Raw genomic sequence first — 22686 nt, forward strand, 5'->3', positions numbered from 1 at the left:
TCTTTGATTGTCCTTTCTATCTAAATGAAAGGGCTATATTCTGTTTGTTTAATAGTCTCAAATGGCTTCCCAAAGGCTGCGATTTTGACTTAAAACTATTAGCGTTTGGAAAAGAAACTCTTTTCTATGTTCAAAATGTGCAAATTGTTAAACAAGTATTCAATTTCATAAAGATTTCAAAACGATTCTTCGTAGTATAGTATCAACATAGGTAAAACGCACATCATCATCATCAGCATTGTCATCAATCACCCTAATCTCTGTCGTTCTTTCCTCATTCCCTCTCCTCTTTTCGGTTTAGTTTAGTAATATTCATGTTGTTTATATCGGAAACATTTGTCGTCCAAGATTTATGATTGGTTGTTGATCTATTGAATTGTTAAAGAGGACGAGTTTATTATAGATTCGTCTCTCTATGATTTTCACTAAATTTCAAGTTTTGACTTTGTCGATTCATTCCCATCTTCGCTAGCCAAGGGTTACGATCCACTCCCCTCTTCTCGACTCCCCTCCTCTGCAAAATGAATGGATCGCAACCCTTGCCTAGCGAATATGATTCATTCCTGTAGGAATTACTTTCCGTAAACAAATCATTGATTCTGGAATGATGTGGCAAAGTCGAGATAAGGTCATCCATTATAGTCACGTTCCTTGTTTTATAGTGACCAAAGTCGTCGCTGAGTTGCATGGCCAGAGTTTCCTGTGAAATATTTAGAAAGAGCCTTTGTTCACTAAAACAAGTGCGGGGCACACTGGATTCTACACCCTGCAAACAAACAGCAGTAGCAGAAACAATTCCCTACTTGAAGCACCATCAGTTGCTTTACTACTTTTATCAACAGCAGCAATACTACTTTCCATAACAGCTATAATATCGCTTATAAAACAAGTAAATCACAATCTGCAGTATAACCAATAGCTTTTCTATAGCTAGCAACAACAACATTAATACCCTTTATCGAACAGAAATGGCTACAGTAGCAGCAACCCTTTTTCAGTATCAGCAGCAAAAACTGTGGCTTACATGTAATTCCCCTTATCCCAGTAGCAGGAAACTTACCGCTTCATCTTATTGACCAGTTGCAAAGCCTAAATTTGTCATTTATACAACATGCCATCATTTTCAAGTGACAGTCAACATTTACCGCCCTTCGTACATATCAACCACTGGTGGTCTCAGTTATAGCAAAAGAACAAATGCAAGCTATTAAAGAAAACCCATTACAGAAAAATTGGAGTCCGATAAAAGACGAATGCAAAAATGAACACGGATGTTTGTTAATGATTGATGAATTTATCTAGCAAAGGTTTATTATAATGATTTATTTAATAAACACAATGGAATCAATGAATACAAGACACTTGGAACTCATGCATGCACATCTTGTTGTGTTTACTTCGTACTTGTCTTTTTTTCTGCTTATTTCCAATGTGTAACACGCATGTTAAAATCCGAGGTATGTGAACGTTTTCATACACAAAGAAAAACACTTATATATCTTATTATATATCTTATTAGGATACTTAAAAAAGCATATGAAATGATAGAAATAAAAAACACAATAACTTATGAAGAGTACTAAATAGAAAAAGAGACAGATTTCCAAGATGAAAAACAAAATCACAAGTCGAAGAAAAATGACAATACCATGGCCAAAAGTAAAAAGAATAAATCGATATAATTTTTATTCAAAACAAACAACATTCAAACAAAACACTACACAGTAACACTAAATTTTAATGAGCAACACAAACCCCACAACAAAGCGGGGTAAATATCAAATATTCGTGACAGGTACGCATACCTTGTTCACCTTGTGTCATCCGTCGTGTTGTTTATTCTAAGTAAACATTTATTTGTTTACCAGTCGCATTTTGGAATGAAAAACTTTCACATTATTTAATGACTGAGGAATTTGAATTAAATGTGTAGCAGAAAAGAAATCCGTCCCACACTTTAACATTCCCATGCTTTCTATGTTTTTGATGGGGCTTTGACTCAAATATATTCCAATGAAAGAACATGATATTGTTAATTTCACACTTTAATAAATAACTGAACTGATGGTTAAATTATATGTCAATATGTATCATAATGCTATCACTTTCCGAGGAGCTTTAGGTGTTTGATAATTCGGATTTTTAGACATTATAGGACTTTTAGGAGTTTGATAATGGTTTCCAGGAATTTGGTAATGAGTTTTATCATTGTTTTGTACCATTTGTGCTGATCTAGGCACTTGATACTCATTGGTTGTACGTATTGGCTGATCTGTTCTAGCTATTTTGTCTTGTTTTATCAAGAATTCATTTGCAGGGTTGTTTTGGGTAGCGTTGTTTGGCAGTGTTGAGGGTAAAATAGTTTTGTTTTGTTGCGTCGAAATGTTTTCATCAACAATAATATTGTTTGTATTGCGATTTGGTAGTGTTGATGACAGAATAACTCTCGTTTGGTGCGTCATGTTTTCATTCACATGTTGTTTCAAGTTTTCATTCCCATGCACCCCGTTTTTATTGCTATTTGGCAATGTTGACGGCAAACTAAAATTGTTCTGTTGCGTCAAGCTTTCGTTCACAAGAATACTGTTTGGTAATGTTGGCGGGGAAATAATTTTGTTTTGTTTTGTCAAGTATCCATTGACGGGAATACATTTGGCGTTTGGCAATGATTGTGTTGAATGCATCAAATTAACACCGGTTGAGTCTTTGACCTGAGTAACACTGTGACTTGCTGTTTCAGTACCCGAGTGTACAGTTTTTGGCGGTTCGCCAATGATCGGCGGTGGATTCAAATTATCATTTACAACAGAAACGGCGTATGGGACCACCGACATTCGATCAAATCGACTTGCTTCTTGCGAATCTTGTCTGAAGTATGCTGTATTCCTCGACTGCCCTGGGGCACGTGACATCCTCCGTTTGTTTCCGCCATCAAATACATCAGAAATTCTTATGTTGAAATCATTATTACTAGTCATTCTGACCGGTTCTGGAGGTCGGGTCTTATGTCGTAGTCTACGTAAGACATGGCACATGATTATAAAGGCTACTGTCATGACAACGAGCATCGTAAAGGCCAATGCACCTATGTAATATATGGTGATTGAGTAAACATAGTCGGGAGACGCTGAACCTGAAACGAGAATAAGCCAAATGACAAGAATGTTGGAGATAAACATTCATATACTTATATATATCTTGATTCGATTTTGTAATTTTGTTTTACCAAAACATATGTAATGTTTCTTTTTGAATTATTGCCGTTTAATTTCTTTAACACAGGTAAGCATGTGCTTTTGCACTTCCAAATACGTCCTCTTAAATTTTCAAAATCAGTCACCGTTTTATTATGTGTCTGTTCCGTTTTTTTTGCAATAATATTAACGTAACGGTACCCAAATTGCACCGAATATCCAAATTGCACCTTTTAAGCAATAGTAGGAGCTGAAATCTTACATGTTTTCTTAGAGACTAAAACAATTTGTATTTTTATTATTTGACATTATGCACGTCTTTCAATTTATTAATATATATATATATACAAATATGCACAAAACGTTCACAGTGTACATCAACGATCATCAACAGATGGAGTATCACTTGAAAAGGTAAACTGTACGGAAGCGTCGCCATGCGACGTCTTCAAATACGTCATCTTTTTGAAATGAGCTAATAAAATATTTTACAAGCCTCTATATCTTAAGAGATGAATAAGTAAGCATAGATTAATGTCCAATAATTCTAAATATTTAAAGAAATAAAACAAAATATCAGTAGTTCGATTTTAAAGGATGCGAATTTAAGCATATTTATTTTAAATTTGGGTACTCCTCATTGCAGAATAATGGATTGTTTGAAGGTGACTTGTGTTCAAACCCATTTTTTTATGATTTAGTATGGATTCAAAATTTTGGTGGAACCATATAGTGAATAATAATACATCTAAAAAATAAGCACAGAAATGGAACTTTTGTCCGGTCATACAAAAACTTTGGTAAAAAAAACTGTCAAAATAGCCACGGTGCAATTTGGGTACCCTCACGTTATTTGTTTTTATTATACTTTTTTATTGCATCTTACGTATTCTGTGTACATTTCCTAACATGACTTTGATACAGGGTTACTGCTTACAAGGTAGCATTTTTTACCATGGGTTCTCAATGGTAAAGTTGAAATTATCTCTTCGAAAATTGTACCAAGGTCATCAATATTTGGTTGAGCGGTATGGAATGTGTTTGTATCAGAGTCGCATATAACCACGAATATTTTTCAATTTTCTTAGCCATTATTCCCTCCCCAATTTCGAGATAATGACATCACTATATGCGACTTATCACCTAACTTATACACATGCCCCGACTAACACGACTAGTGAAGCCTGAACTGGTGGAACTAAGAGCATTCCTTGTGTTGTATTGTTTTGCTTTTTTATTGTTCTTTTTTGAAAAAGGGGAGGGAGATCGAGCATGTAAGACATTCTTAGTTGTGTAGTGTTTCTAAGACCATTGTTTTTTTTTTTGTTGCCTTTTTTACCGCTGTGTTGCCTGTTTTTTCTACTGATTTGTTATTGTTAACTTGATATATTTTCATACCATTTCTTGATAATTATATTTTAGATGTAAAGCGTCTTCTGATTGGCTGACGTCGTTTTGTTTATCAGCTCATAGTCATAGTTGTGTCAAGTGACCGTGACGTCATCAAAGTTTTTTCATTATTTACTCCGGTTTAAATATAAGAAATTACTGTATTATGTTTTCTGTCTATTCGAAATAACATAAAAAATGTGGTGCACACTTTTAAATAACCTGTTACGCGGGTTATTCAGTGTGCACCACATTTTTTATGTTATTTCTTCATAGACAGAAACAATATTAAGTAATTCCTAAATTAATGATGACAAATTTTTAAATCATCACAATACATCCGTCCAGGAGGCATTGGAGATATCAATGTTGTAATGTTGGGATGAATCATCAATGTTTTGGCACATATAACATTAAAGTAAAATAACAAAAATACCGAACGTCAAGGAAAATTTAAGGTGGCTCACCCCAATAGTGACCCCCGGTAGAATTTTTTTATTTTCACATATTCTGTAGATTTTTTTATGCTGAATCCAAAAATGCAAAGAAAAAAGGGGGTCACCAGGCTCGTTTTCTCCTCAAATTGAAGCGAAATGTGCGATCTTGACCCTATTTCCAAACATGCCCACCCTTCCAACAATAACCGTTACATCAAATTCAAAGACTTTTAAAACCAAGTCAGTATGATTTTTATGTGAAAAAAACATTAGAATTTGAAATGTAAACCTTTCCCTTGGTTGTTTTTGACTTAAAAATCCTTTTATTTTCAGATTAATGTTTAAATTTTGCATTTTCTAATTTTAGTTTAAGGCAAAAAATATTGGTTTAATCGATTTTTCGTAAAATTTCCCCGGTAGATTTTTTTTAAAAACAGATATGTCAAAGCTATGAACTTTTCGAACATTTTAAGGTAAAATAAAATGGCGGTCACCAGGCTTTTAAAAAAGTTACGAGCTTTTGTTTAACCCCTCTACCCCATAAGGTCTGATTTCATTGCACTCCATTAATTACTTAATTGTGAATTCTTTATTGATGGCTTTAATAAAATAATGTTTGTAATTATATCAATAAACGATTGCTGAATATAAACGTGGTTATCGTATTACTGTTTGTTATCAAAAAGTGAAATTTTGATTATTTTGGTGAAATACGGTAATTTTGTCTGGCGCGAGTTGCTTCCCTCTAATTTGGCGCCATTATCGGACCAGAGGAATTTCAAGGTCGCCATTGCCGAGCAGCATACTATATTGATGAATACGACCATGTACATGCATAACAGACATTGTGGCGAATATACAACGATGAAGGTAGAGTTATTACATAAGAAAACATAGATTTCGATATAACTTGTAATGCAAGACTTTTTGCAGATGACTGTTTATTGTATAGAAATGTAAATAATAGTTCTGATGCACAATTACTTCAAAAAGATTTGTCTAGTTTAGTAAAATGGGAAGAGGATTGGCAAATGAATTTTAATCCTGAGAAGTGTTATGTTATTCATATTTCTAAAAAAAGTAAACCTTCCACTTTTGATTATATATTGCATAATCATATTTTAGAAGCAGTAAAAGACAGTAAATATTTAGGTGTAACTATAAGCCATGATCTTGATTGGAGAACACATATAAACAATATTACTTGTAAGGCAAATAAAACCTTAGGTTTTCTTCGTAGGAACTTAAAAAACTGCACACGTAAGGTTAAAAACCTTACGTACACATCACTTGTCCGTCCGGTCGTCGAATACTCTTCTCCTGTCTGGGATCCGTACAAAAAACAACACATCACTCAGGTTGAGCAGGTACAGCGTAAGGCAGCCAGGTTTGTCTTCAATGATTATAAAGACAGATCACCTGGAGCAGTTTCAAATTTAATAAAATCGTTGGAATGGGAAAATTTAGAATTAAGAAGGAAAAAGGCAAGATTAACTATGCTGTATAAAATAAATTGGGGGTTAGTTGAAGTTCCTAAGGACAACTTAACAATATCTGATAGACGCACTAGGGGGAAACATAAATTTAGGCAAATATCAACAAATAAAGATTTCTATAAATTTTCATTTTATCCTCGAACTATTTCGGACTGGAACTCACTACCTGAAGCACCTGTCAGACACCCTGGAATCCTTCAAAAGTGGCATATCCACTCTAACATTTGAAGGATCCACAGCAACTTATTAAACTTTAAAGCCACTGTACATAATGTATATATGTTATTGATAACGATTTTTCTTGTCATATTATTTTTAAATTAAGTCCATATGTACATAGCACACAAGTTCCGGGAAGTTTTACACTCCTACCTAGGAGTCTACTCCCGTATTCGGAAGAAGAAGAAGAAGGATATATTAGGCAGCCAAATGTTATCAGTATAACGAAAAATACAAACTTGGGGGTTGTCTCAAAATACTCGCTACTGTTGAAAATCACTGCGGCTGAAACCTTGCACGGGCTCAATTTCTGTTCCATGTTTAATATTATAGATCGTTATAGCTGGTATCTTATTTATGTGTTTATTTTACCTTTTACAGACAAGTTGTAAACATGTCTGGCCAGTTTTGCAAAATATCCGTGTGCAAACGGCCGAAGAGGAAGGGATGACATCTACTGTCATTTTTACGCTACCGTTAGCAATGGTTAGTGTCAATGAATTAGTCTTTTTTAATCATCATTTTTAATAACTTATTTCGTAGCCAAGTTAGGTTCATATTAGTCCGAGATTAGCCCCAGCTTGTCTGGCAAAACAGCCGTTGGACGTCAGAGAAATCTCGGACTAGGGTCATATATGTATGTGGGGTACCCCATAACTTCCATCGGGACAGTTTCTACTCCTTGACCCCAACTATATTTCCCTTCCCATTTTACTCTACCCCCCCCCCTCCTTTTTACTTCAATTCTTCCATCTCCTTGCCCCAAGACAAAATATATTTCAAAGATACCCCCTTTTCCCTGATCCCTCATTCCCCTGTCTCCTTACCCCTGTCCACCCGTCTATTAAGGTCTGGGGTTTGATTGACTTCTTTATTTTCTTGAGAATATGATATAATTGGCCTAATTTGTAAATGATAAATCCTACAGTAGGAGGCAAACGAAGTATTCATCTTTATCAATCACAATTTGTTTACCGTTAACCCCCCCCCCCCCCCCCTAATTCTGTTAGGTATACAAAAATGTCTTAAGGTCTAGTAATAGAAGTATCAGGGTTAAACATGTACAGAATGCGGCCATAAGTATTTGTCACTTGAGATTTTTAGCTGTTCATATATATTGTATATAATATAAAAAAGAAGATGTGGTACGATTGCCAATAAGACAACTATCCACAAAAGACCAAAATGACACAGACATTAAAACAACTATAGGTGTATAGGTCTACCAACGTTATGAAACTAATACACAATTAATGCATATATATATGCTTACTACATTGTACCAACAAACACACATGAAGTTTGAATTTTTGGTGGGGTCGCTTTTACTTTTCTAGAGTTATATGCCCTTTACAAATTAAAAAAATGCTGAAATTTTGTTCCTTTCTTTAACACAAGTTTGCTTCATCCAAATGTTCTGAAACTTATATGCAATGCTTACTACAACAACACTCAGATCAAGTACAAATTTGGGTGGTGTCACCCTTTTTATCCTTTATATGCAAGCGGCTGCTCATCTGTGTCCCATGGACACATTACCATTATGAACTAGTCTACATCTATATGCTTTTGAATGTCAATAATTGTTGATTTTCTGACAGAATTACTCTGATATTTAATTTCAGGCTGCAAGTACATTTGTACATGTACATTGCAAATGGAAGGAGTGAGCTTGGAATGTTCAACTTTACTTGGAAACTATTGGCAAAGTACTGACAGAATTTCATGAGAAGCCAGTATCATATTCTAGTCTTGCAACCGGAAACTATGCGTAAAGTGCTGAAACTTAAGAACAACATTCTACATGTATATATGCAATATATGTTGCCACAATCCACTGAAGGAGCTAAGATCAACTATAAATTGGAACTACATGTATATGCTTTAGTGCTGTCAAAATCCTTTAAAAAAATCAAATCAAAAGGACCTACTTCACCTATATATATAGCTACCTGTCCCAATGATGAATACAGATCATATATATGAGTCTACTCTTATAAATAAAACAGTGAAGGAGAATAAAAATAAAGAAAATATAGAGCTGATCAGCTAATGATTGTACATGTACATGATGTATAAATGGCAACAATTCTTAGATGTATACTAGTACATTGAAATTAATTATATTAATAGATGTTTTATAAATTTGATCTCATAGAAATTAGAGGAATAAAATCAATCACGTTTCAAAAATTTGATTTAGTTGAGCCTTTTTTTTAACACCAGTTTTCAGGACATATTATGGTATACCATTGACTGTCCGTCGTCAGCATGTCGGACATATACTCAAAAATAATAAATACTAATAGGTACATGTAGTAGTCAATATTGTGTAATCAATAGGTCATCTTCATGTATATTTGGTGTATAAAATGATTATTAAATGTCTTATCACAAATTAAAATATCAAATGAGAGGATGTGATATGATTGTAAATGAGACACAACAGACCAAATAACACAGAAATAACTATACATGTAGGTGACCATATGGACTTCAATAATGAGTAAAACATATTCTGCATAGTTGGTTTTAAAGGTCTCGAAATGACAAATGAACAATTTAAAACATTTAAAATGAGAAAACTAATGGGTGATTTATGTACAAAATAATAAATGAATAACAAATATGTCTGTCTTGCAGGGTTTATCTGAACTTAACCTCATTTTCATGGACTTGTCTGTTTCTTGAATTCTAAATATGTTTCAAAATATTTGGTTGATGGGATGATTGTTACAGAGTCCGACATAGGGTGGGGGCTAATTGGTGGATTATATTGCAAATAACTGAAGCCAGCCCCGCTTTGGCAGTCAGTCCCCACATTGCCACTAGAGAAATAAAATAACTAAGAAAAAAAAAATTAAATCACGATAATTTCCTGTCGATATGCACATCTACATAGTATGTCCTTATTATCTACAAAGTTTCATGAAATTCTGTTGTGTGGTTTCAGAGGAGTTTCGATGACAAGCTGTTTGCAGTTGTATACTGCAGCAAATAAGTTCAAAGGGGCATAACTCCTAGAAAAATAATTCGTAATTTCCTGTCGATATGCACATCTACATGGTATGTCCTTATTATCTAAAAAGGTTTTATGAAATTCTGTTGTGCGGTTTGAGAGGAGATGCAGTGACAAACTGTTGCAGTAGTATATTGAAGCAAATAGGTTCAAAGGGGCCTTACTCCTAGAAAAAAAAAATATGTATATCTAAATAGCAGTGGCGGATTCAGAGGGGGGCGTAGAGGGCGTACGCCCCCCCCCCCTTTTGATGGCACTTTTCTTTTTTTTTCTTTTTTATAAAATGATTAATAATCAGCCTAGACTTCATGAATTTTGGTGTGTATTTAATTTTAATGCGACAGTTCTCCACTTATAAAGATATTTTTCGCTCGTATTCACTGTAATATATTATTGATTATGTCAAATTTATGTGATTCGCTACGGTGGAGTTGACAAGTACGTCGAAAAAAAAACCCGTCACTCAGTCATTTTGAAATTCAGATTACAGTAACACGTTAAGGCTTGGGATGACGCCTTCAATGTATTGAGCAAGGACGTATTGACTTCTTTATCACAATTCCACCCAACAGAAAATTATACTCCATTACACTCTAAAAAAAACGGGCGTATTTTTTTTTTGTGTGTCGGGGGGGGGGGGGGGGGGGGGGATGATTGCATGTGAATCCCATATCTGACCGGAAGGTCTGTTCCGCCGAACTGATATACTGAATATTTTTTTCAAAGCCCGACTGCAACCGGCCTGCTGGGTGTGGCCTATATGACTCCATGTGTCGAACGTTATTCACAACTTCATTTTCGTTTCCGATTCATTCGCAGCCTTTTTGGTTGATTTGTACCCCTCGCTTCCATTGTTGGGTGAAACATTTCAACCAAACATTTCAATGGATAAAAATTTCTTGTTTGTTTTTCTTCGTGTCGGTCGTATTGTAAATTTCATTGAATAGCCGTATATCTTGTTCACAACAAGAAATGTGTAAAGTTATGCTAACTAACCATACAACAAATGGGAATTTCCCATGTCCATATTTTACTGACAAATTCCACTTCAGATATATTAAATAGTACATAGCTTTGGATCCATTCAATCATTTTATAATATATATATATACAATCAATGTAGAGAATACGGCACCAAAAATGTCCAGCCCCTACACTTTAACTAAAATGCATTTTACACTTATTTTATGTTTTTAGCAAAAAAAAGGGTCCCCAAATTTTTTTTATTACTTCGCCCCCCCTTTCCAAAATCCTGGATCCGCCCCTGAATAGTATGTCCTTATCTAAAAAGGTTTCATAAAATTCTATTGTGCGGTTTGAGAGGAGATGCGATGACAAACTTGCAGTAGTATATTGAAGCAAATAAGTTCAAAGGGGCATAACTCCTAGAAAAAGTTTGAATCATAATTTCCTGTCGATATGCACATCTGCATAGTATGTCCTTATTATCTAAAAAGGTTTCCTGAAATTTTGTTGGGCGGTTTGAGAGGAGTTGTGATGACAAGAAACAGGACTGATAGACTGGCTGATGGACGGACGGACGGGTCAAAAATGTTATACCCTGCGCCACTTCCTTGTGTAGGGTATAGAAATAGGAAGATGGGGTGTCATTGTTTATGAGGCAACGCTTCACCAGAGACCAATTTACATAGAAGATAACAATTATGTCCCCGTACGGACTTCAACAATTACTATAAACTGATATACCACATAGTCAAACAAATAAAAGTCCCAGAAATTACGTTTTTTTTTTATATGACTGCACATAATGAAAATTAAAGTTGTGCATACTGAATGATCACTGGCAAGTATTTCAAGCATAATACGGGATAAGTATCAATTATGAAAGTTATGCAAAGTAAGACGGGAGCTAGATTTATGGACTGCCATAAAAAAAAAACCGAATGGACAATTACGCTTGGTGCATGTGTAGGCAAAATTCCCCCTTTTAACCCTACGAGGCTTCGTATGTATACATCCAGCTGTTTGAACACCCTGTATAATTAAGGGGTCATCTGTCAGATTAGTCATATTTCTATGTTAACCATACGATATGAAAATAAGCAGATGTGGTATGATTGCCAATAAAACAACTATCCACCAAAGTTCATATTTAAAATTTAATATTATAAATAAAAAAAAACATTATCTCCTTTTATCATCACGCATAGATCGATGATTAGTTATGCATTTCTTTGCCACGGTAAGATCAAATCAGTGTTCACAAACAAAATTGTCATTCACATTTTTTTGCCGCATTGACATCACTCAACTATATTTGTGATCATTTGTTTTAATCAAGAACTTTCCTTATTAGCTTACCTTTTAAAAAAGCATTTCAAAAATTAAGATTAAAGTTAAAAGTTTGCCAACATCACCGGCTAATATAGCGTTCTTCAGGGAGTAGCTTTTAAATTACAATCCAAACTTTTCCTGAACCTAGTAGTAGTATAGATTTTTTTTTATATATAAAGTCTTTAGTAGTGTTTGAGACTGCCCGGCACGATGCGGGTGTATGTCCTAGCAAAATCTCGACATGGTGAAACCAAAAATTTTGCGGTTCTCCGCAAAGCATGCAGTATTTAGGAATTATATCATAGACCGATATATAAGGTCGGAATACTAGTTCAGTCCCGGTTACTTTTGACAGTGATGGATCCAGGGGGAGGGTTCCGGGTTCCCCCCTTTTTTGGACGACCAATGCCTTTGAATGGGGAAATATAGTTGGAACACCCCCTTTTTGTCCTGGGTTGGGAACCCCCTTTTAAAATGGCTGGATCCGCCCGATTGATCGTTGCTGGATCCATTAGTATATTTTAATAACATTCAGTGCTCTGATTCAATTATTTTAGTTTTAATGCTGATATTTCTTTTTTTTTAATATGAACTCGGTTGACATATTGATAGATACAACAGAAAATTGCAAATCAACAAAATAACAATTCACAATATAAGTAATAGAAAAGTATCATAAAAATAGAAAACATTGGTCCCGATGTCTTAGATTATAGGACTAAGTCTAGTGTTCCGGAAATCATGGAATGTGATACGAGAAAAATTATCAGATGATTTTCGTGCAGGTAAACATATCTTTAAATGAAAATGTTAAGTATTAAGTCTGTTAGAAAATTGACATGTTCAAATTTGTTTTGGTATAACTATAATTATCAAAATTTTGCAGTGGAAAAATATATCGCATACTCGGGAATAAACTCCTAAAAATACTTGGAAATAAAGATATTTCAAGTTTTAAATATATTTATGACAGAAACAAACTGTTATAAAACGCCAAACGGATTATATCATGATAACAAACCCGCCCCGATGTTTTAAACCATACTATACGGGCAGAGACATGATATATACACATATATGTCTCTGATACGGGTCACAAGTTTACCTGTTTTTGAAAGCTGTACGATGACATGAAGTTGTTTACATCGCTATCATTTGTTTACAGTTAATCATTGCGTCATTGGCAAAACATTTTCAAAAATAAAAATCCACGACATCATTTAATTCAACTGGTATTTAAGTGAATTCAAAATATGGTACGAACGGACCCAAGAGGCGACCGTGTAAGATGAGAATGCGTTTTGGGAGCGAAGCGGCACCAAATACCGTCGACGTCATACATGTGACTTTGTCAGTATTTATATATTCTTTTTTTTAATGTTATGCTTAAATCATGTATATTTTTCTCCTTTTAAACTTTTATGCGAAAAATGAAGAAAGCACTGTGAATTTCTGACCGTTCGTATTTCCTGTTTTGAAGAACGTTTAGCGTCACTTGTTTACATCGTCAAGGGTGCTTTCATACACGCCCGCGTTCCAAGGTCGTCAAAGCTATTTTTGAGAAGACCCCTTAAAGCGACCGTTTCCAAGGCACTCGTCGTAAGAAACATGCGTTAAAATATGCGCATTGGTAAAGGGCCGAGCCACCTTAAATCGGAAATTCCCTTATTAAACGGCAAAACCAAAAGCTTAATCACGAATGGAAAACGACTGTTATATTTCTGACTTTAATAGTACAGGCATTTTCTTATACCTATTTTTTTGTTCTTATTAAATTACCACCATATACTATTGGCTTTATTGTTTTAAAGGATGTAATAAACCAACCCTACCCCAACCAACCAAAGGATACCGTCACAAAACAATACGTGTCGGCCGATGGACAAAAATTAAAGAAGCAAAATTACCAAAATATGAAGACTAAATTTTCAGTATATAATGAAACCCAAACTGGAACGAAAACTACGATCTGTGTACCATCTTCAACAGTGTGCTCAGTACAAACCGTATGTTAGGTGAAGAAACAATTGGGAAACGCAATATATGAACTTTGTTTAAGAATGCAAAACTCAGGGACGACACCAAAAGTTCAATGAAAGATAAAAAAAAAAAAAAAAAAAAAACTTCATTCATACAGTGTTTTCACTGAACCCGCTCCCCCCATCTTAACTTAATTTTGGATAAATGATTGACCAATAAGGAATAATATATAAAATCGATGTCAATTAAACAAAACTTGCAGCAATTTTGACCCCCTCAACCCCAAACTATTTGATTTTTTTTGTATCCATCATTGATTTTTTTTATTTCGTTCCATATCTAACAGATGAACCTTGAAAACCAAAACTTGAAAAAAGCAAGGTTCGCTCTGGACTGAAATCTATCGCTTTTCATTCATTCCCTTAGAAATAAAACAGTAGACAAACAGTTTAAAAAAATAATATATATAACAGTCAAAGGATAAGTTATTTAAATATAGACAACAACAATAACGTTAACTCAACAAGGATATGGCTCTTTTTAAAGTTACTTTAATGTGATGTATAAAGTTATCAAAGGTACCAGAATTATAATTTAATACGTCAGACGCACATTCGTCTACATGTGACTCATCCGTGAAGTTCAGATCAAAGTAGGTATAAGGTCAAACAAGTACAACGTTGAAGAGCATTGAGGACCCAAAATTCCAAAAGGTTGTGCCAAATAAGGCTTAGGTAATCTATTCCTGGGATGAGAAAATCCTTAGTTTTTCGAAAAAAATAAAGTTTTGTCATTAGCAAATTTATTTAAATGACCATATAATTGATATTCATGTCAACACCGAAGTGCTGACTACTGGGCTGGTGATACTCCGAGATACGAAACACGGACAAACGAGAAAAAGCTTGATTTTAACCGACTAGTTTTATCGCCCTTGACTTGAGTGTGGTAAGATGTCGGTTGAGTTCAATGTAAGTACGGAATATCTACATCGTGACATTATGCAGTCATCAATCAATGAGTAAGTAAGTTTAATATATATTTTCTTAACTGATCTAACAATACTATTAGCCTACTTATATTGTAGTCTGTGCTTGTAGATATTGAGGAAAAATTTGTGATGTCATCTTCTGGTTTCAATGTTTCCATGGCTACCTGAAATAATGAATAATGATACACTCTGAATTTAAATATTATGAATATATAATTTAATGTTTACATACATACAATGTTGAATGTTAAATTTTGACAGGAAAAGGTACTTGACGCAATTAATTCAATAATTTCCTAGAATTTAAATCTATTTTGATAGTTTTTAACTGTGGTTATAATGGTCCTGATTTTAGGGAAATTATTTTTGGCAACCATTTAGTTACATTACAGTAAATGAATATTTTCTCTCAGTTGAACTACCATAAATAAAGCCTATTATATTCAATTAAACAATAAAGAAGCTGCATGAAAATTGTAAATTTTCAGTCCATATTTCTTATAGGATCAAAAAAGAGGTCAGGATAGTCGACACAGGTGATGATCCAGGATTTTAATTAGGTGGGCCTTGACAAACAAACGTCTTTGCATTTATTATATATGTAGCACATAGGCGGATCCAGGGAAAAAGTTGGTTGATTATATAGGGAATCATTGAAGCATGACTGGAGCGGCCCCCCTCCCCCTTTAGGAAAAGTTCTGGATCCGCCACTGTAGCATCATATGAAGAGCCAAGGTCCGATGTCCTCTCTAAATCCGCTTCAGCGTCACTGAAACGGACACGAATTGACAGACCATAGATATAGGAAGATGTGGTGTGAGTGCCAATGAGAAAACTCTCCATCCAAACAACAATCCAAAAAAGCAAACCATTATAGGTCAATGTACGGCCTTCAACACGAAGCCTTGGCTCACACTGAACAACAAGCTATAAAGGGCCCCACAATTACTAGTGTAAAACCATTCAAACATACTTTAAATAAAATTTAAAACAAACAAACAACATGTTAGTGTCCACGTGATTTCATGCATTCATTAGTTATGTTTTGTATTATGTTTTCATTTGTTTTCTTTTTGGGTTTTACCTCTTAAGGAGGTAGACCTAGGTTAAGGGAAATAACTCTTAAAATCATTAGTACGTTTGTGTCAACCATTTTCAAAAACATATTCTAAGCTTTTAGGTTACATAGATTATTTTTAATCTGTTTCAGGTAAATGCTTAAAAAACATTGATGAACTTGACTTTTACAAACGCTTAACTGATTTAAAGAGTTGTCTCCCTGAACCAAGGTCTACCCCCTTAAGCTATGTATAATTTCACCTATTTACTAACACCTTAAGGGATTTTAACAACTTCGCATGCTCTACATAATTATTATAATGTTTATATTTTGAAAAGCAGAAGTTAATAAGTTTGTAAAACTTATAACATCATATATCTATGTCTCTTTGAATAAATAAAATAGTTTTTTAACTAAACAAACTTTCAAAATAAGACAATTGCCTATACCAATTATATCAAACACTTTAAAAAAAAAGGTTATAGCAAAAATACTTAACTCCAAAGTAAATTAAAAAAGAAGGAAGACTAAGTTCATAACAAAAAGACAAAATAAAACGTAAAACTTTATCAAATAGGTGAACGAATTGAATTCAACCGCCATATTCTACACTTGCTACAGGCGCATTTTCCGAAGAGTATATTTTGGTATAACCTTGCTTTGTAGCTAGCATTACCTCCTACTTGTATGACGGTAGTTTATAGGTCCGTTATATAAGAACAATTTGGTGAGAAACCCAAACAAACGTATTAGGTTAATATAACAATAGTAGGGATCAAGCAGCTAAATCTGTGTAAATATAAAAAAAGAAGATGTGGTATGATTGCCAATGAAACAAATCTCCACAAGAGACCAAATGACACAGAAATTAACAACTTTAGGTCAGTTAAAACGTCAGAAAAGCAATTTAAAAAAAAAAACACTTATGACGAGGTTTCTGTCTAAGGACATCGACAAATTAGCGCCTAAAACTGACAAAAAGCTTCAGGTGCTTGAAATATTGATACAGAAATCATGCATTCTTACATGTATATTATTACGTTTCATCTCGGAGTATATTCCATAAAGCAATGTCAATAGTTTTGGCTGACTTGTTTGGTCCTATACATTCTTGTACTATTTTTTGATAATATCAAGCAAGAGGTATTTCGTTAGTAGTGTATGTCTGAAATAAAAAATAAATTCAATAGCAACACCGTTATACAATACGTAATTTTCGATAACATTTATTTATTTTTGTTCGTCGTACCATAGAAAACTATGTTTAAAGTGACTTATAGACCCAAAGGGTTGTGTGTTCTAATTGTTGTTTTTATATCTCACTGTATTATATAATATTTTGTGAAAAACGCATGTCACTATAATAAATAATTAACTAACTTACTTACTTATACCAAGAAAAAACTTCAAACATAAGGCGACCGAGATATTATGTGATTGATTGATTGATTGATGTTTTACGGGTACTTTCAGCATGATTGTCCCTTTTTTATTGGTGGAGGTTTCCGGAGTGCTCGGAAATAATCACCGATTTTCGACAACAAAAAAGAACTACCCTGGTCAATTCATGTTGGAACAGAGTGCCCTTGCAGAGTTCGAACATCCAATCGTGGGGTTGACAGGCTAGTGATACAGGTGTTAAACTATTTGGGCCACTCGACCATTCAGATTTTGAAAACCAATTGAAAGGACACTATCATGTCATGAACCTTGTAAATAATTTATGTTTGTTATCTCCCGATCTATTTGCCGTTTTGAAAATTTGTGTTGAAGGAAGACATGTTGATGGTTATTTATATTTGCATTGACCTTTAAGAAAATAGAATACAATTCAGAATTTAAAACTTCTTTGATTTAATAAAAAATGGCGTTAGAGTGACTCTCGCTTGTCGTCAGCCAATCAAAATTTAAAAGGTTTCTAATGAAACATACATTGTACATGTAATGTGATTTTGTCGTTTGGTGGTTGTGTCATTTCATCTTCGTCGTCAACGATTAGCTTACATATATTTGAGACAATGATGATGAGATTTCATATAAGCTTCTAAAAAGCAAGGTGGACAGTAATGAAAGCGACACGTAAAGCTTGATACGTTGGTTATTGTTGTTTCTGTATGATGGTACATGATACCATAATCATATGGTAAAAACTTTGATTTGTGATTACATAAAAAAAAACCATTGTAATATATGAAAAAAGCACTATTAAAGTTTTAATTATTTAAAAGTCTAACGCTAGTTTACGTTGTTGGGGATTTTTTTGTCTGATGGAAATATATCCAACTCCTTTTATTCCATTGGGGTTAGGTTTAAGAATTTATGTTCATTAAAGAATGATTGTAATATTTTGTTCTGTATGAGGAAAAAAAACATCAGCTATGTGGTTCACACTGAAAAAAAAAGTTTACATCATATTTTTGTGGAAATTTTGAATAGACAAAAAAATAATAGTCTTTCCTTAATTTAACTCTAAATTCCATGTTTTAGGAAAAAAGAATACACAAAACTGCTGAACTCAGAGGAAAATTCAATAAAAAAAGTACTTGATCAAATGGCAATATCAAAAGCTCAAACACATCATAGGAATCGACAACTGTTACAACTGTCATATTCCTGACTTGATACAGGCATTTTCTTACGCAGAAAACGATGAATTAAACCTAGTTTTTTAGCTAGCTCAACCTCTCACTGGAATGACAGTCGCATCAAATTCCATTATATTGACAACGATGTGTGAACAAAACAGACGTAATAGTTAAAAATGTCAAAAATAGGGGTACAGCAATCAATATTGCTGTTTAATCTTAGTCACTATAAAAACAAATAAATATGTGACCGATTAGAAAAATTAAAGACAAGAATACAAAAATGTACCATAGCATAATAACACAATGTATCAGTATCGAGCCATTTCATGTATCAAAAAAACACAGAAAGGCATATAGACAAAGCACAATAGCAAAACTATCAGACAAGAGTACAAAATGTTTAACAATAGCATAACGTTTAGAAGGGATGTTTAAATACAGATCTACGTCATATATATCAAAGAAAGGCTAGTTTGTGCTGTTGGATTTTGGACCCATTGAAATATATCCAATAACTCAATTTATTCCATTGGGATTAGGTTAATGAATTTATATTTATTTAAGAATGACTGTAATAGTTTTTTTCTGTCTATGAAGGAATAACCTTTATGTAAAGAAACTAAGATTCATTAAGGCAAAATGATATAATTTGTTCTCGGTCTATGAAGAAATACTCAAAATGTGGTGCACACTTACGTGTTTTATTTAAAAGTGTGCACAACATTTGTGTGATTATTTCCGATAGACCGAACACCTATTAATATTTCTTAAAAACTCAATTCGAAGTTCCATGTTTGCAGGGGTAATCATGAATCAATAACGTTGATGACGCCTCGATCAAAAAACAAATTTATGTCTATGGCCTGATAGACAGAGAAACTTTCAGCCATTCAGAAAACGTGTTACATCCAAAATTGAATTATAAGTAAATAGAGCTACTTACAATACAGCTCCGGACAGACACGATCGCATGTAATGTGTAAGACTTTTTGACCTACTTCTAGTAAAATTTAATTATAGCCAAATTGAATGTTAAGAGATACATGTATACATGTATACTAACAGATAATATAAAAAGAAATGTTATTTATCTTATATTTCAACAAGTAAGTTGTAAACAGGATTTGATGTAAGCAGTTCTTCAAATTTGATTACAAGTAATACATTTTTAAACAAAATTAAAAATTAAGTGTATCACACAATCTTTTCAATACATGTGATATGCACTTACTAATGAAAAGAAATAGATATTCTATTTCGAATACTGATGTATCAAGTGATTGTCAAAACGGAAGTATTTGGTGATGGGTGTCTATTCGATTAGCGACCGTGCAAGAACCTCATTAGAAGTCAAGATCGATTACCACCCCTATAAAATCTTACGTTATTTATGCACATTTAATTCTACATCTTTATCTTTTTAGTTTAATTTTCTGTGTTATTGTGTTATGTTTTTCGTACTGTCTGTCCGTTTCTTTGTATTGGGCCGGATGTTGAATATCTTAATTTTACTTATTTGTTTTTATTAAACCCTTCATGTCTCAGTTTTATATAAAACTCCATCCTATTGATTAACATAGAAGACGATTGCAAGGATACTTCTTAAGAATCTTCGGAATGCACTGAATTGATTTCAGGTAAAGAGTCACCGAAACAATTGCATTTATTCAAATGATGTTTCAGATGTGTTATGCCGGTTTTGCAAACCAATTCATCGTTTCATAATGTATTGGACAGAAGTAATTTCATTATACATACCCCCAAAATGAAAATAACCTCACGTCATTGGTTTCCATTGCTCAGAGGAATGTTAACTAAACACAACCTTTGAACACATATGTTTAGAGTGTACGTAAACTCGATACAAGTCATAAACATTTATTTTGTTACTCACCTATACCTATCCATAGACTTTTTGAAAAAAAATGATACGTTGTTGCCGGATAAATTTCCGTTCTAGTGACATGAATAAATAAGGGTCACCGTAATTGTTTTTCAAGTGTAAATCATTCAAGGTTGAATATTGTTAGTGAAAAAGATACAAAATATTACAATAAGGGAAACCTTGTAAAGGTACCAATCTTCACTACAACACAACAAAAAGAAAACATTAATGCCTAAAAGATAGTCTTTATCCTTAAAACTTAAAATATCAGTAAAACATCTCTTCGGTATGGAGAATTGAATAGTTTAAAATTGTTCAGATGTTTAAAATTATCTTATACATGGCTTAATTCAAAACAAATCTATAATATTTTACTATTTTTTCAGTAAAAAAGGTTTAAAAAATTGTTTTTCTCATTTTTGGAGATGCATGACGTCTCTTTGTTGTTGTTATATCTGAATTACTGATATCTTCCATTAAAGTGAGCTGATATTCGATGAACAATTGCACAGACACATGTGACCAGAAAAAGTAATTCGATTTCAATTTTTTTTTACGTTTTGATTTTTTAAAGGTATGGGATAGGGAAAAGCGAAAAACAATTGGTCAGTTCGTTACTTTTTGTCATATTTTAGCTATTCAGATTCAGATTACTAGCATGACGATTTTAGCTATTCATATGATGACGTTTAAGATATTCAAAATATGACGTTTAAGCTATTCAGAATATGAATGCCTAGGGCTATTTAGAATTGGACGTTATAGCTACTAGTATTCAGAATATGATGTGTTAGCTATTAAAAATATGACGTTTAAGCTTTTTCAGAATTGGACGTTTTAGCTACTTCAAATTTGTTGTTTTCTTCTATTCAGAATTGAACGGTTTTTATTAGCTATTCAGAATACATGTATAACGTAATTCGACCCTATGACGTCATTCAGATTAAACTCGGCGATATTAATGTTAATCAAACAGTCACAATTAGCCTACGAAACATTATACATGATAAGTTAATGAAAGTAGGCGTAAACCCGCATTTGTGTCTATCCATATACAGTGTATGGTCTGTTGCTTGGTTATTTTAGTCCAACGATATACAAAATATTTAGTAAATGTTGTCTTCAGTTATATATATGATATTCCATTAACTAAAAACAATGACAAAATGATATAAAGGAGATGCACAAGGGTCTGATCATTATGCGCACCGGATAAATAAAAAGAGATTTGTTTCTGCGTCGTCAATAAGAAAACAGCCCAGGACAAGAGGAGCCCAAACACAATATAGAGGCAAACATCTGTGTTTAATGAAATTTGAATTATTGGAACCTATTAATCACTCGATCTAAAACAACTAAAGAGGTACCAACGTTAACGTTTGGCAGGCGCATGCACATATGTTTGTGATTCTACCTCTTACATGACTTTACTGGTATATAGAATTATCCGTTTCGGTGTATTACAGACACGAGTCTTTCATTCGTGTGTACATGTATGAATTTGATTAAACATTGTTTGTAAACATATATGTAAGTATTTTATTCCTCCTTATAAACACATTTGTTAGATTAATGATATTCCAATTGTGTTGTAATGATAAGTCAACCCTCCACTTATACATATACATTGTATTGTATTGCAAGCACAAATGTCGTCATCGACTTGACATACAGACTGAATATACTGCATAATGCATAATGTTCAATTTTCACTAATTCTTAGAATTTAAATGCTATGTACTTATAATCATCAACAAAGATTAAAAATAATGTACAAAAAAATATCTGCACTTACCATCATTAAACTCTGAAACAACATTTTGAACGGAAACGGAATGAATTACATATAATTTCAAACAAGGAAATTAAACAAATTTAAACTGAAAATGAAAGGTCAGATTCTAAGTCAATTGTGATAATTATTTATGAAATCATAATAGTTTTGCATAACAATGTAGCAAAATATTTTGATATAGTACATCGCTTTGCGAATAAAGTAGTATTATAGCATAATGATTTGATAATAGATTTTGCTAAATATAAAAGGAAGAAGGGGGGGGGGGGGGGGGGCTGTTAAATTTTATTGATAAACACTTTTTAATACGTCTATATATGGACTTCTTTCATCCGCTA

At 33.4% G+C, this 22686-nt stretch overlaps 1 long non-coding RNA gene across 2 annotated transcripts; it reads right to left on the minus strand.

The window, feature by feature from the left end:
• Positions 1-1673: 1673 nt before the first annotated feature.
• Positions 1674-22399, minus strand: LOC143066577 (uncharacterized). Of its 2 annotated transcripts, none has more exons than XR_012975681.1 (4): positions 22349-22399; positions 17107-17245; positions 15106-15184; positions 1674-3133 (listed from the first exon to the last, which is right to left on the minus strand). It is a non-coding gene; the product is annotated as an uncharacterized LOC143066577 (long non-coding RNA). The 2 variants fall into 2 exon arrangements; XR_012975680.1 differs by lacking the exon at positions 22349-22399 and adding an exon at positions 19612-19661.
• Between the last annotated feature and the right edge of the window lie 287 nt (positions 22400-22686).

The sequence above is a fragment of the Mytilus galloprovincialis genome, chromosome 3, assembly GCF_965363235.1.
Source record: "Mytilus galloprovincialis chromosome 3, xbMytGall1.hap1.1, whole genome shotgun sequence".
In the NCBI taxonomy this organism is placed as follows: Eukaryota; Metazoa; Mollusca; class Bivalvia; order Mytilida; family Mytilidae; genus Mytilus; species Mytilus galloprovincialis.